At 37.8% G+C, this 14,494-nt stretch overlaps 1 long non-coding RNA gene across 1 annotated transcript in view; it reads right to left on the bottom strand.

Moving 5' to 3' along the window:
• The window catches only part of LOC124153251, a 182,549-nt gene that overhangs the window by 98,650 nt on the left and 69,405 nt on the right, over window positions 1–14,494 (bottom strand). The gene's annotated exons all lie outside the window — the stretch shown is intronic.

Genomic DNA, 14,494 nt, shown 5'->3' with positions numbered 1-14,494 from the left:
CCGTGGTCCAACATAAAGGCCATAAAGGCCTCCCCCTCTCCCATCTCGTCAAAGTGTTAAAATGAGCGAACGTTTTCTCCTCATCTCCGTCCGCCCGGGAAAAGATCTGAACACAAAGGGTTCGCTGGTTCGCCACGCGCGCTCTCTCTCTCTCTCTCTCTCACGAACGGTTTTGTTTTCGTACGAATGGGTTTAGGTTTGAGCCTTCCACTCTCTTCTCCCTCCTCCTCTTCAAAGTCCCAATGAGAGAATGTGTGCTTATCCTGTTTTTCTTGTCACTTTTCCATCTTCAACCCATCGTTCCCGTGGCATTCCGGACCTTCCTCAAATTTTCCACAGAATTAACACCCTTGGTGTGTCAAATGAGAATTGGGATGATGGACTGGAAACTTGTGGTAAAGAATGCCATTTAGGTAGAATATGAGGCCTTACTACTTTATTTAATCAAGCGGCCTTACTACTTTATTTAATTAAGCGGCCTTACTACTTTATTTAATAATATCATTTATTTCAAATTATGAAAAATAAGAGTTAAGGCTCAAAAAAAATATATAGATATTGAAGATAGATATTATTTCATTTCGGTTTAAGAGAAAAACAAGGCTTTCTGATTAATGTAACTCCGTTATCACCATGATGAAGCATGAGAGTGAGGATGAAGAAATGGCTACTTTTCTACATGTGTAAATTCAGGTAATCAAGGAATGAAATATATGAGGTCCAGGCTTCATTTCGAAACCGTTAGAATATACCATTCATAATAAAAAAAATCCTGTTGTATAATGTAAAATAGTATCTTATGTATCTGTATTGAGATATTCATTCCATTTTGCAATACAGAAAACCATTTTGAAAAATTTCGCAGTTACTTTCAAAAAAATTCGAAAACAAAATCATTATAGCTAGCATTTTAGGTCGTGACTAATCGTAGGGCGCTGGACTGATGTTAGGCACTCAAGAATGCTTTTGCAGCATCGAAACGCGTCCTGCCCACATAATTTCTGCGGAAAGATTGCATTGCCATATTTAACTAAATTGATCAATGGTGTTAAGTGTAAAACAGAAGTACTTACTTAAGTTTGGTTGTTCCACGCCATTGATGCATTTACATATTTTCTTAGGTTATTTACTTTATAATATAACGCTAAGTTACTTAGGTACATGTTTATTTACAGATTTAAGTGTTATTTTTATCAGTAAAATTATATAAATTAAATGTCTAGCAGAAGGAGAAATAACGCAGTAAAAATCCTATTTGTATTAAATACGACATATTTAAAATGAAAGAGAATTATTAAATATTGATTTTAACTTAGTGTAAACCATGCATGATAGTCGTCCTTTAAACACGCTGTAATATAAAGTTTGCGTTGTTGGCTAGAGACGTTATTTAGGTCATCACCACAACACGTATTATAATGCAATTGGCATTGCACACAATTTCGAGATGCAATGCTTATCCAATAGGATCGTGATTGATGACTTTCTGAACTATCTTTCATGTTAAGAAGCATGCATTCGTTCCACATCAACAAATATCTTCGGTTCTTAACATATCATTAATCAAACACAGTACATTGGTGCCATGTGAAGCTGAGTTCGCATCAAAGATGATAACAATAGTGAAGGGTATGTGATATCGTTTATAAGAAACGAGTAGATTAAGTTGCAATAATACTGGATTCTTTAACAATACTTATTCAAATTAATGGTGGATTTTTATGCATCTGGTAACCTTAAAGTAAGTGAGTTTTAAAATGTCAGTTATTCCTATTAAAATGAATTGAAACTATACTATAATTAATTTACTAATACAAAACATTAATTTCCATTTGCGGTGATTCCAACAACAACAACTTGAGGAGAATTGTCAATACTATTTAAAAACTAAGTACCTCCTTTTCATTCAAAAATGAGTACTTGGTCGGGAGCACCAAGCTTATCAAAAATAATGCAAAAATCGGTAGCAATTGAATCTCCTAATATAAATGTTAACTATTGACAATTTGTTAAGGTTTTTACCAGATACACAGCAAAAAATTAATTCAAATTTAGGTTTTTACGCTAGCTAAATTCAGTTGGTAAAACTTTTTCCGAATGTTTTTCAATTTGACGTAAAGCATACGTATTTCTTTAAATAAATTAAAATAAAGGTATCATTAAAACTTTCCTTCCTTCCGAATAAATTTCTACTGGCACACGTATGCCAAACAAATTTGGGAGTCGATATTGATCGGCCGGGCTTAATGGCTGCGTCTTTTTAGCAGACAGAATTGATTATATCAATGTTACTGCCAAGCGGGTAATTGGAATTGAATGCATGATGACCCCCGAAATTGAAATTAATAAGAAAAGTAGTCTTATTGCATAATGATTAGCATGACGTGAAGCCGTATTAATCAAACGGGCGGCCAGTTGCTGATCGAATTTCCTGCACAACCACCCATTTCCCAAACCGCCGTGCGCGCTAGTTCCTTTCCTTTGAAAAATATCCCTCCCGGTTATCCTCATGCAGGCACACATGCGGAGAATTTGCCACATTCGAAGGCTAGGGCCGAAACCCCAGGTGAGGGTGGTGGACGAAGCTGACCTCGCAGAGTAGGTCGGACCCACGAGTCCGGGAACAAGCAAATGGAGACGATGTAAATCCCGATCGAACAGATTATCACATCGATGACGTAAACATATTCTCATCCACCGAACGTGCTTTCCACCTCGGGGCTCCCTGGCGATGGATGCCCGGCTGGGCTGGGCGAACGAAGAATCGAAGAGAGCCGGAGATGAAGGCTCACTACCCGTGCACACCGATCCTGAAGATTATGCAGCTCCGTATAACGGTTATACCCCGCGGGTGGGATGTATACACGGGGCAAATGTAGGGCATTCGATCCGACCTCGGTACACGACGCGAGGCCTTCCGTTATCCTATCCTATTTCATTATCACAACATCTCTAGGGCCACGGTCGAGACGGCACCATTACTTTAGCGTAATTTTTAGAAATTCAAAGATTATCCGGACAATCGTATTTCTAGTGCACAATGGTGTCTACGCCGATGGTCTTTGAGGTTTGAATCATTCTACAACGTTTCATGATTGAGATTTTATAACTGTGACGATCAACGCCAAGATTCAATAACAGAGTGTTTATCCCAGTACTGAGTATATTCTGGAAGATCCGCGATCATATTTTCAGCAGGCTCGAAGTCATCATTATTTCGTGGAATAGTTTTTGGTTTCTGCTGTGCCCGCCTGTTCTGTTGATACGCGCCACACATACACGAAGGATAATGGCATTATAAAAGCAAATACAAAAGAGGTTAAAAAAATTCAGAGTGCCACGATACCTTGATTCAAGAATCAAGGTACCGTGGCACTCCGAATAGTTATATAATAATAATCTAATTACATATAATAATTATCTAATTATAACGGACAAAAAATATCCGAATGTATTCATATACTTCATACAAATTGGCGAAAGTCATAGTAGCAGGAAAAAATTGTGACGAGTTTATCTCACTGAGTATATATAATTTTGAAAAAGACGAGAATCGTAGTTTGTCTGACGATGTGGTAAATTGTAACTTCAAATGATATGAACATATTTTTTATTTTTCATTGCGTGGTATTTGACTTCCGATGAAATCTATTTATTTTGATTATCCCTTGAGCAGGGTTTTTAACGATGTCTACCAAATTGGATTCGTTTTATTCAGTCCAATTGCGTATCGATCTCTAGTTGTTGATCAGCCTTTCTCACTGCGAAATTTTTGAGCTCGGGAGACTAATACCTCGATAACTGTCCTATATCTATGCTCATGGGACTTTCTCCCTTGTTTTTACGTCACAGAGCAATTTTAGAACGCTGGGATGAAAGAGGAAGAGAAGGTCGACAGGGCACTCTAGGAAGAAAAATAGATGGATGTGGGTTAGGCTGATAAAGGAGCATCTCCCACCCTTCCAGCCACATATGCCCGCTCTCCTGTTTCCCAAAAGGAAATGACCGTGCCCCATGGGGCCAATTAGGCCGGAACGGAGAAAAATTGGTAGCATGCAAATTAGCGGTACGCGGTCGAGTGTAACAGGGACTGCGGAGAAAAATGACCTCTCAATCTCTCACGGAACCGCTCCATCACGGAATAAACACATCTGATCATAATAGGAAAAAAAATTTAAAAAAAATATTTTTTTATTGAAAATATTGGTAATTTATTCCTAATATTGATATCCTTTAAATATTATAAAAATCTGATATTCACGATTTCATCAGCCACAGGGAAAGTTTCCATCTTCGTATTAAAATTAATAATTATTGCATAATTTCTATTCTGAATGATGAATCGTTTCGTGTATTGAATGAGCTCCATTTACCCACAGTGAACTTTAAATTGTATGCAATATACTAATAAAAATAATATCTGGTTTGTCTCCAAAAACAAATGTAAAAATACAACCTTGAATCCGTAAGGACTTCCGCTTTAATAATTGATTTTGGTAAGCTTCATTGGTTTTTCCATGGATATTTCCAAATACCGCGAAAGTATCTAATTCATGTTACGTTTAATATTGAAATATCTGTTTTAAAAAACTTGAGGAAAATTAAAATGATGTGTGTGAGTGGAAGCATGAATTGTGAACTGAATGAAAACATGAACTACTTGGAATCAAGTCAGCTGAACCAAAATATTGTTTCTTACTTGAGAAGCGACCCCTAATGATCTCCTTGAATACTTTCATGCACCACAAAGCCAGCTGACGTTGGCTTCCCTAGAGAAGCAAACCATATCGATCTGAGACTAAAATAGGTTCATGGTGATGTGTTGGTTTGTATTTTGCTGATGGCTCTTTTCTTGTGGGTAATTAATTTCCTCTGAGGATAAATTGCATCTTTTTTCCTGAGGAATCCTACAAGGATAGAAGTTTCCAGAATTTTTCTCGGTTGAATATTTAATAAACTTCACTTAGATTCGATGGACAAACTTGATAGCACTAAAATACAACGTTAGTTCTAAGACTTCAATATTTTTCATATATTTGAAGAACAGGTCATTTGAAGGGCTTATATGTGTTAGCTCACTTTTAAATTAACTTTAGCGTTATTTAGTACCCACCTCAATAATGTATGAAATATTTATGACGCACGTAGTCTTCCTTTTTCAAATTTGCGGCAAAAAAATGTACCATGATAGATTATTTCCTCAATCCGGCACTTTGTAATGTCATTGAATTGTCCCGTTGGCCATATTTGAAGCCTTGCGGAGTTACCATGAGATATTTACGTAAGACCGTATTGGTAATTTTTCAATATAACAAAGCTATTTACTAAGGAATCCTATTTTATTCATGAAAATTTATTATATATAGCAATTTTTTTAATTCTTTAACAAAAATGTCACGTGTAGCGGAAAAACAGCAAACTATAAAGTCGGGATACTAAGAGAGCAATGCATTAGAGATAAGTAAGTGAATGGATAATCAGAGGCTACTCGATGCTAAGTTTTTTAACAGAAATTGGGGATTTTAAAAAGTGGGTATTTGAATAGGTGGATTGGAATTTAGCAATGTGAGGATGCAGCAGCACCGAAAAGTAATAACATGTGTCTCTAAAAATCAATTTCATCAGCTCATATATGTAATGGCTTTCGTCCAAAGTTAAGGCAATCAGAAAATCATAAGTGAAGGCAGAAAATAAAATATTGACTATAGTAAAAGTAGTTATGTATTACAATGCCTTTAAAATTCACGTAAAAATAAATGTAAAAAATTTGATATATAACAGTAAGTAAAACTAAATCCAATGGTTATTTTTAATTTAATTTGATTTAGCTTTTGTCCAATGATTATTAATGCTTTATCATCGTTTTAACAGCATTTATTTAAAAAATTTCAAATAATATTACGTTCTCTTTATACCCTGAGCCACCCTAAACATCCTACGATTGTATTGGTTTTTTCACCTTCAAAAACCGAATTTGTTTATTGCGCACCAATTTTACCGAAAAATGCTGAACAAAAAATCTTATTGTATGAGAAAAAAACACATTGCACTTTTTGTTCCTCGCAAAGAAGAAATCCAACTTCAGAATTCGATCTTTTAGCTTCGGAGGAAAGAGGGATTTGGATCGGAGGTTTGCGAGCTCGCAGTGTATCTTTATGCGTTCGCCTCTATGCTCGTTATCTGCCAAGGAGAGGTAATTGCGAGGGAAGCGAAAGCTGGGCAATTTGAAGGGAAGAATAAGGGCATGGGGAGAGAGAGAGAGATTGGGTAAGGAAAGGGGAATCCGCAAAGGGGTCCACATAAATACAAGGCGAATTCGAGACGCGTCTCGGAACAGGTGGTTGGCTCATCCGGTGGGGCAAGCAGACCCCACGCCGCCACGACGGGAAAAGGACGGTATGAAAAAACAGCCGTAGAGAGAGAGAGAGGAAAAAAGAGAGTAGAAAGCCACAGAGTTAAATAAATGGGAAGTGGAAATAAAAACAGGAAAGAAATGAATGTCGAATGGGACGGAATACGACGCAACTTAACACAATGTATACCATGGTACATTCTAGGATAGACGATTTGTAATCGTGCATCATCTCTCGGAAATCTCGTCTCATGCTAAGGTGAATGTATTAACTTCTTGTCATTGCGAAGTTTACGTCACTGTGACCCATAATACATGACAGCATATTGATATTATTTAATGAATATGTTTTGCAACCCCTGTTCTTAACATTTGTTTTAGTGAACTCAACCTCCATTTATCTTTAATAAACATCTTTGACGACAGTTACAGGATTTCATAAGGCTATATTTCTTAAATGAGCATAGAGAATAATTCTTGATGAACCAACGTTTTAATTTTCCATACTGATGAGTCATGTGGCAGCTTTTAGAAGCCGCTTTGCCGCCTTCATGAAACCCCTTTTCTCGAATAGCGACCGAGGCTAGGAGCGACTGATTCCACGAGGGTTAAAGTATCGCTTTATATCTTTACCTTTCCTCTGCCTCGTGACCTGGAAGCTTTAGCTCGTGATTGCTGATCATGCTAGTAGCTTGAAACTTCCAATTCACTGGAGAGGCAGGGGTAACATGGGGGAAAATAAGAGGTGGATACGTGATGGAGTGCTTCATTGCCAGTCGAGTGTGGAGGCAGGCGAGGCGTCCAGGGAAGGGCTATTGGATGGTGGTTGTAGAAGGAGTTAGGCTGTTGTTTTTCCTGCCTTCTATTAGCTTCTATAATAGAGTCATACTCGCGGATAGGAAATTTCCTACCCGAATATATTAGTCCGCTGAAGTTGAAGGGGGGTCTTTGAGATATTCATGACCAACTTGTAAATGTAATGGCCTTTAGTTAAAAATGTATTTAATAATGAAATGGAGGAATGCATTAATTCTGAAAATTTACTTGTGGATGAGAAAGGCTAAAATGAATTAATATTGCATTGCTAGCGGATAATGAAGAGTAAAGCCGAGCTGTCTCCCCAATAGAGAGGTAGAAAACCCATTCTTGGATTTTTTTAAATACGGTTACTTATGTATTTTTCCCTTATAATATGATATTCAACATACTCCGCGTGATAATGTAAATTCACTTAAGGTATTCTTCCAAATGTGTGATAAAAATGGAATACACCCACAAAATGTAGTAAAAACCTTGATTCAGGTGTGAAATAAGAATTGGAAACTTTAAAAATTATAATTGGACACACTGTAGTGTTATAGCTTCTACAATTATTTTTACTTAATATCATATCATTAAAATTCCCAGATTACAGTCGACAATTCCATGAAATCATTGAAATAATTAATCAGCGCTTCCTTAGAAGCAAAAAGCCATTAGATGAACTGTCAATAAAATTTATATTAAACAATTCTCTCACTGCATGTAATATGACTATCCACGAGAAGGAAAAATTGGGTGGCACCTAGGTACGCACACACCTATCTTCTGACATGTAGTCGCAGATTAGATTTAAATGGTACGGGTAAGTGATCGGTTGACCATTATTTACTGCCCATTCCATTTGCCAATCAACTGACGGTTTTTGGCGGCAATAGATTACAAGATCCGCATTCTCCGTGGGGAAAATATGAGGGACGGAAAATTTTCAATTAGCACGGCATATTCATGGAATGAAGGAAAACGTCCTTTTTTTTTATCCCGTCCCCTTAATCAAGATGCCTCCTCTGAGGCCCCGAAAAATGAATCATTGAGGTGAACAGATGACTCCCCATCTAACGGCCTAGAATTCACGCGCTGACAGTGGGCGGCGGAGGACTCTGAGGTGAATCCGCGCAACGCATTTATGCGGAAAAAAGAAATAATTCGAGCCCATCGAGATTCGGCCATGATGGAGGGAGGGCAATTCCACGAGTTTCGGATGAACAGGTCAACAAAACCATCCCTTTCTCGCTGACCTGGACAATAGTAGTGGAAAGGAAAAAAATGAGGGTTTATAACGTCCCAACGGATGAATTGGTCACTCGTCGATACAGCGAAAAAGGGGGAGATGCCGACTCTGCGGAAATGGAGGAATAAACATGAAACTGATATTTCTATGAAATACTGAGCCTCCTTTCTAATCTCCTTTTCATATAGGTCGATGATTGAACTTACTTTACAGTGTGGATCTGTGGATAAAAATGAATTTTACTCCTATTAGCGTTTTTCATTTTGATTAATTAAAAAAACAGACGAACCGCAGTCAAGTTCCTTTTGAATGGAAAAAGGCAAAAAGTCGTATTATATTCCGACTTCTATTTTCACTTGGGTTTCCAGTGTCTTCCTAAAGTATGCTTCCGAAAAAATAGTTTTAAGCATGTATTAAACTATTTTGTAGATACAACCTATGAATTAACTTAATTTATGGGGCTGAACATTGGTAACGGATTGTCAAGACAGATGAAATCTCCCTGTCTTAGATTGAGATGCATACATATTAGATATAAATATTCATTTTGGAGAAAAAAAAGTTATAAATGATGAAGTTATACTGTATAAATACCACCCACTTTCCCGGTGTTTTATCCACCTCGCAACCTCAACCCAGCTTTATTACTCTAGTAAGTTTTTCCTGGATATACACAAATACTTATATACCACTTATTTTACCCCCACTCTTACTGCCAAGTGCTAGCGGACAATCCGAGGCGTTTTGCAAAATACACGCGCTTCTCCACCGGATTTTCTTCTTCAATTATTTTCAGTTTAAAATAAGTGGTATAAGTATTTGTGTATATCTAGGAAAAACTTATAATGGAATACCACAAGGTTAACCAAGAGTTAGTGAATTTTATTACTCTGGTTCTTTATTCCTTTAGTACTTGGATGTTATGGTTATTACTTGAAACAATTTATCGCTCGAGCTCTCATTCCATAGAGCTTGTTTTGCTATCCAAGCTTCGCTTTGTTGAATAGCTAACATTCATCTATCCCCATCAAATCATCCTCTCTACTTTGAACTTGCTCAGTCTCGTCAATATCTCCTCCTCATTCTATAGCTCTCTGTCAATTATGTTCGCGTGATTCCACGAATGCGTGCGTGCCCATACAAAAGAACGCGGACACGAAGTCGTTTGTTGCCCCTCGTGCTCTGTAGAATAAAAGCACAGAACTATAATGGTCAAAGTCTGTCGATAGGGCCAGCGGTGGATTTTAAAAAGTACACACTAACGCATATGAAAAAGTCCAACTGTTTATGCTCCCATTACGGAAGCGCGTGCATTTAATTGGACCCTAAGGGTGCAAGGGAAAGGTATTTTGCTTCTATCCTCGTACACTATCACAACGTCCCACTTCCTTTCGAAACCGCTGACGATGGCAAAAATGATGAACCTCTCCCCCCACGGTTACATCATTTTTGCCATCGTCGTTATGTTGGGGATTAAAGGGTGAAAGGTATTCCGAACACCAGGTTTCATAGTTGGCTGGAAGTGAGAGAAAACGAAAGATTGGAAAGCATTGAGTCGGGGGAATGGGAAACGTGTCAAAATGACTGGAGCTATAGAGAGGATGGGATGCGCCAAGCGATCTTAACTTTTTTCCCTTCCCGTATCACTAGGTAATGAATGGGAAGCAGGACTCGTAATGAGAGCTCACGTTTTGTCCACGTGGCCTGCCAGAGTGTATCCCTATCACCACCGGAAATGTCGACTGCATACTCAGAGGATAAAACCTCATGTGGGAAAGCGTCTGCACTGTTCGGTACCTAAAAGCTCCCCTCTATACCTTGCGCCATACTTTCAGGTGGAGAATGTAGTTTCATCGAGTAAGGGTGATCGTGGAGATTTGATTGGCTGATACTAGTGGTCCACATTGTGTCAACAAAATTTTATTTTGACAATTCTATTAAAGAGTAATGGATAAGACTGTTGGACCGTCAACTATACACACAATTTCTTGTTTCAACAAGGATAAGTTAGCATATTTTCTTTAAACAACTCAATAAATCAATTTTTTATAAAATTTAAGATATTCTTAAATACTATTATGGCATACAGATACTTTGGCATGGAATAAAAAATTCATTCATAAAGAAAAATTATTGCACTTGCAGATGCATGAAAACAAGAGTTAGCACCTTTCACACCTGCGCCTGGCGCAATTCATTCCAATGGTGAGCCGGTATATAGGTATCAATATGCATAAAAAATTCGATTAATTTCAGCCTTAATTATTAATTTCTCTTGATAATGTATGCAATAACATCATTACTCATTGTTAGAGATTCTCATTTGTATTTTGATTCTGATTAGCTGCCGAATGATACGGTGCTAACTAAACTTCAAACAAGAGATAAGGAGGCATGTAATTGAAAGATCCTATGCATTAAAAGAATGAGTCCATGAAGATAATAAATAAATTAGAATTAGTTACCACCAAGAAATGAGCTCATAGTTCATCTGGAAATGCTATCTTTCTCAAATACGTAATTGCGTATGCTATTTTTGTTAGAATAATTTTGCTAATACTAATACTTATTACATTTTTCCTCTTTAAATTGTTAATTATAGAAATATATTAATGGACAATGTCTGGCCTAATTCGAGGATCTCCTTTTATAAAAAAGCTATCTGTCTATTATGAATAATTCATGCTATTTATGTGATCCGTTGCGATTTATACACAGACACTTGACCAGTGCGCAGAAGTGGAAAAAGATAGCAAAAAGGGTTGACTCCGTGTAAGGGAGCATTTTTTATACCTTAAATAGATAGTTGGTGCAGTAAATCTTCGGAGTGAAGTACTCATTATGCCCTAGGAATATCATGATTTCTAGGGAGCCATAAGTCATTTATATCAGTTGAAGGTCGTCAAAGCATTTTAATGAATGAAATTAATTGGCCTGAGGGTTAGACGATGCATGGATGATTCAGATTTTCCCCGAAGTAGAAAAACAACACTCGGCGAGGATATCACTGAAAATATGATAATCTTCGTTGTAGGTTCAATACCATCGGAAAAATGTATCCATTGCGGAAAAAATTAATCAGGGTATTATAGCACATATTGGATGACATTTTCCGGCAATGGCCCGTTATATCGATTACCAATCGAAACGAAACAATTATCCACTTCCGTCATTTTAATTTGAAATCATCAAATGTACGCGAAAAATTATCAAGGTAGTGAGTTTCATAGAATTTGTGATCTCGTGATCGTCCAAACTGAATCCATAAATCCAAATGAGTTTTGGGATTTTATATTCGAAATCAAAATCCCTTCAATTTATGGAAATCCATTATTAGTTGTTTCAATCACCCCTCGCCGAACTGCATCCAGATATAGAGTACTCGAAAAAAACTGAGCGGACGAAAAGGACATCAATTCCTCGTGTAACGGACCCGGAACTCCGGTAGAGAAAGTCGGTAAAGAGCGATCGATAGAATCGTAACCGCCCCATCGAACATCGAAAAAGCCGTTTGGATATCACAAATAAAAGAGAAACCTCGGTTCCAGTCACTCGTAGCGGATGTTTTGTAGGATGGAAGTATAAAATGAGATTAGGGTTTGGAATGGAAAAATAAAATAAAGGTCGCGATTTTGGTGAAAACTATCTGCCGCAACTACATCACATGAATAAACACGCAAATACTGACGTGATAAAAATGAAAATGGGCAATAAAAGGAAAATACTGGAATAGAAAACGAGTAAATTGTCAGAAAAAAATGAGCAAACTATTTACATAGAATATATATCAAGAGGAAATATTGCCTGCAATCATTTCATGGCCGGCATATCAAGGGTAAAATATAAAATAGTATTCTTACAAGAGGATCAAGCAATGGGGGTGGTTGCACGTGTTAAATTCATCGAATCATCGAAGATAGAGTCGACTACCAATTTGTGAGCGCTGCTCGCACGTAGAGATAACCGCAGTGATTATATTAATAAGTGGATATCACCGTACTTCACTTTAAACTTAAAAAACCCGAGTTATGATGTGGAAAGGCGTTGAATGACTAGGAAAATGCGTATTTTCTAAATGAAGAGAAATTCTAGAATAGATTTTGCTTGGATAAGGAAATTATTAGCAGAAATGGAAGTCTCAAATATTATAATCTCTTTCAGCGTATGTGATATTTACTATTAAATGATAAATGCAGCTAATTTTGTAACCAAAACATATGATATTGGTGCAGCGAATCTTAATCCTGATAATATTAATATTAATATGTGGATCAATGACGTGCGACTTCATGAATCTACGAATATCATAGATGTTTTGATAAGCCTAATTATATTAACGGCAATGATTTGCTATCCAACTTCTTTAATAGAGATCGTGTTTTCATGTTCACATTTAAAAAATAATGTAAGTGGGTAACCTGCAAAAAGAGACCACACTGACGAAAAAATGCGAGTGAGTGCACATAACACCCCATGAGCCACCACATAGACATACGATAATGGTCGTTAAGATATCTATCGGACGTTTGCATAAAAAGGAGAAGATAATTAAGTGCATGTTGGGTTTATTGTGATGCAAATCTCAATGTTTAATGAGTTTGTTTATTTATAATCCGAAGAATCAAATTCTTTTTCCAAGCAGTTTCGTTATATATCTTCCGAATCAAGAAATTATATCAGACCTGCAATATTATCATGGCGTCAGAGGCATTAGAGACATTTGGAGAAGACCAATAGCCTATGTGCGACTGTCCACTAGTAGCTAATGGAGTAGTGAATATAAAGAGGGGAAGGAGGAAAATAGTAGAAAAAATCTAGTGCAGGTGAAAGTCTGCTCTGAACAAAAGGCACCGAAAGAATCCTATCTGATGGACTGAATCTGCAACTTAAATTACCTCTCCACGTCATCTAAACAGGGATCAGGCTTCTCATAAAGTATCTCCGGGATGAACACCTCGGTAATCGGGAGGAGAATTCAATAATCTCCGAAAGTAACCTAGTTCTCTTAAAATGACATTATTTGATCCTCACTGAAAATCGTCTATTCTGAATTGTGCATATATTCTTTAGCCTCTTTTACAATAACTTAACTTGAGTAGTTGAGGTAACTTAAATTGGCAGAACTCGCATTGGTGTTGCCATCAGTGAGGGAAGCTCAAACTTTTCTTTAAACAAGTAGCAAGGAAAATGGCCACGCTTCTAGAAGGTCATGTAGTTTAGTGAGTCCTCTAGAATCTAATTCACTATTGATTTTACTGTCTCAGCGGTTTGATTTCTAAAATCGTTCTGGTTTACGGGAAGTCGATTAACGTGAACTAAGTTGTTGTATGCTGACTTGCGTTTTGCCTCCGATTGTCTCGTCCCGAGCAGCTGCTGATGAATAGTATAAAAACGTAGGTACATACCTCCTCGCCCAAAAAAATCCAGGAAGGATATAGATAAGTCTTTTATCGAGGGTGGGCTGCCGAGTGGGTGGGAAAATGTTTCAGCGGAGGAATGACACGAAACGATGGGCGCAGTAAATATCCGGCCTCGGGAATTGGCGGGGCAATAAAGCTATGCCTTCGATGGCACCCAAATAAAATCATCGATTGCCATTGTAACGTGTTGCTCCCACCCACAAAACCGAACGTTATCCATCGTTCAACAGCCACACCCATTTGCCCCACTTCCCCAACTCACATTCCCTCAGGCGAAATCCTGAGAACGCCCCACCACGACAGTTTTCAGTTTGTTGATACACCGCTGACACGAGCTTCCTCTGTTTTTTTATTTGTATCCCATGAGCTAAATCCTCCATATGTGGGCTCCATATTATGCATACGGCCTGTGATGACTTCCGCCACTGCTTTTCCGCTGTTCTACCCGTATAGATACACCCCCTGACGATTTTCATTCACACCCACGCCCGTGGCATTGGTGGGAATTTCCGTTGCGTTGGCAAATAATTCGGCAACTTTCGTTTCCAATCGACTAATTGTGAACTCAGCTCTGCTCCACGGAGGAAGGGCGTATCGGAAGCGATCGAATTCCGAGAGTTTCACTTGTGCGATCAGCAGTCCTGCTGTTAACGCTCCGATTCCCCGTTTTCC

Source organism: Ischnura elegans, chromosome 1, assembly GCF_921293095.1.
Source record: "Ischnura elegans chromosome 1, ioIscEleg1.1, whole genome shotgun sequence".
Lineage (NCBI taxonomy): Eukaryota > Metazoa > Arthropoda > Insecta > Odonata > Coenagrionidae > Ischnura > Ischnura elegans.
Note: the sequence above shows the minus strand (reverse complement) of the source record. Positions and strands in the feature narration are given on the sequence as shown.